General features: G+C 42.3%; 1 long non-coding RNA gene across 1 annotated transcript in view; it reads left to right on the top strand.

Moving 5' to 3' along the window:
• Nucleotides 1–890: 890 nt before the first annotated feature.
• The window catches only part of LOC123507198, an 8,262-nt gene continuing 6,652 nt past the window's right edge, over nucleotides 891–2,500 (top strand). Inside the window, exon 1 of the long non-coding RNA XR_006675615.1 lies at nucleotides 891–2,500. This exon is cut by the window's right edge and continues 32 nt beyond it. This is a non-coding gene — a long non-coding RNA (uncharacterized LOC123507198).

Raw genomic sequence — 2,500 nt, 5'->3', positions numbered from 1 at the left:
GCCCTGGCTCCTTTCGTAAAGTGGCTTGTACATGTCTGGGGAGGAGAAGAAATAGCTCGGTATAGTGTTTGGTGAGAGTTCTGAGAAGTGGTCGTCGCAGAATGTTCTGGGAGCTATTTTCCAATAGAGTCTTGGCGTGTAGCGGGTTTTGTGGTGTTGCTTGCCCTGGCTCTTTTCGTAAAGTGGCTTATACATGTCTGGGGAGGAGAAGAAATAGCTCCGTATAGTGATGGGATTTAGTGATATTTTAAGAAAAATATTGGAAAGCGATGGGCCATCGAGGTATGAAATTTTAGGCAAAATATCAGTATTATACATCACTTATTTGGTGATGGTGCTTCACTTAATAGTGATGGTGATGGTGATATTTCACGGAAAAGTTTGGATTGTGATGGTGTTCACTGTGTATCACTGGTGTTTATGTTTTGGACTTAGAAAAATTTTGGCTTACCTTGTGTGGAGTAGTAAGGGAGGTCGTCCGGTGTATCGCTATTCCAAATACTACGCGATTGTCCGCCATCACTTTTCTTTATATAGTCTTTTTCTGCGAAGCGCTTCGCAGAAAAAGACTATATAATGAAAAGTGATACACAGTGCAAGGGCAAGGGCAAGAAGTTTGGTTAAGATCATTGATGAATATTAGGAAGAGAGGGGGTGACAGAACAGAACCCTGAGAAACACCACTGTTAATAGATTTAGGAGAAGAGCAGTGGCTGTCTACCACGGTTGCAATAGAACGGTCGGAAAGGAAACTTGAGATGAAGTTACAGAGAGAAGGATAGAAGCCGTAGGAGGGCAGTTTTGAAATCAAATTTTGAAATCGCTCTCTCTCTCTCTCTCTCTCTCTCTCTCTCTCTCTCTCTCTCGTCAAATCAGACCACCAATAGCTTGGCTTCATATATGTGACGTCAAATCAGCTGGGTGGAGGAGCAGAGAAGTGGGAGCCGGGAATCGAGGCGAGCGCGAGGGACGGTTTCTCGGGGACAGTGCCGAAAGTTCATTTAATATTATTATTCCATCAGTTTATGATAAAGTAAGTGGATTTGTAAAGTATGTGGATTTGTTCAGTGTCAATCTTTCAAAATCTATGACCAGCGCCTTTGGTAACAGCTACCACTACCATTTTTGTCAAAAATAAACTTTTAAATCTTCATATTTATATTTTTCTAATAAACCATCCCACCCACTGCATTACAAATGTACTAAATGAACAGTTTGATGAATGTTTCCATCCATCACAAGATCAATCAGTAGATGAAAGCATGATAAAATTCAAAGGTAGGTGCTCATACAAACAATATATGCCCGTGAAGCCAACAAAGAGGGGCTACAAAGTGTGGGTTAGAGCAGATGACAAGGGTCATATCTCTGTTTCAAATCTACACTGGTAAAAAATCTTAGAATGCAAAGCCTTCCAAATATTTAGGGTGAAGTGGGAGAATTATCTTCAAAACTAGAGGGAAGATACTTCAAGATATATGGTGATAATTTCTTTTCCTCTGTTGCTCTTGCGAAATGTTTGTCAGAAGAATGTATTGGCTGTTGTGGAACTAAGAGATCAATTTAATAGAAAATAAAATTTCTCAGATGAAAATGCAACTCGAACTCCACTCGTGACTTCTGGCATCTGGCTAAAAACATTTCCAATAACTTCACTTCTTCATCTTTACCTCCTTTATTTCATCCTGATGGCACCACTTTTGCTGTCGCGTTCTATTGCAGCCGTGGTGGACGGTCACTGCTCTTCTAGATCTATTAACAGTGGTGTTCCTCAGGGTTCTGTCCTATCTCTTTTTATTTTCATTAATGACCTTCTTAACCAAGCTTCTTGCCCTATCCACTCCTACGCTGATGATACCACCCTACATCTTTCCATGTCACATCCCAAACAACGCTACTCTGAGGAAACGTTTTCAAATATTGTTGTGTTTGCCAAAACAATGCAAAATATAAATATTTAGAAGTAAAGATAGATTACACTAATTTGCCTTTTTCGAGCATCACATTGTGTATGTACTACAACACCATTCAATTTCGAAGTATTAAGTACCTGACTTGAGGTGCGTATTGGTACAAGTGTGACACCGCCGTAGGCCGGGAAATCCCCGAAAAAGCCAACGCCTAAACAATCTTGATCGCCGCCCGCTACACTTCACCGCTGTTTCGTCTGTCTCCTCTGTAAAGCATGGATGAGGCGTGAGTGAGCGTTGGTTAGGTGCTTAGATGATTGCTCTAACTGATGCCACCCTTCGTAGTGTGAAAGGTGCTGTGTGACCTGTGAGCTGCGTGGTAGTGGAATGAATGCTGCGCTATAGTGGGAGAAGCAGCGGCATGGGGAAGTGCTGTTTGCTACCTGCCAGTTAGTTGCAGCCGGGCCACACACAAGGAAGGGCGTCCATTCGCTGTACTCTTGTGTGTTCTTTGTGGCGAATAAACCAGAAAAGAAGGTGTCCCTGCCTGTCCTTCCTGCCCTGAGTGAGCACCGGAGTCTGACTGTTAA

This window comes from Portunus trituberculatus, chromosome 2 (assembly GCF_017591435.1).
Source record: "Portunus trituberculatus isolate SZX2019 chromosome 2, ASM1759143v1, whole genome shotgun sequence".
NCBI classification, from domain to species: domain Eukaryota; kingdom Metazoa; phylum Arthropoda; class Malacostraca; order Decapoda; family Portunidae; genus Portunus; species Portunus trituberculatus.
Note: the sequence above shows the minus strand (reverse complement) of the source record. Positions and strands in the feature narration are given on the sequence as shown.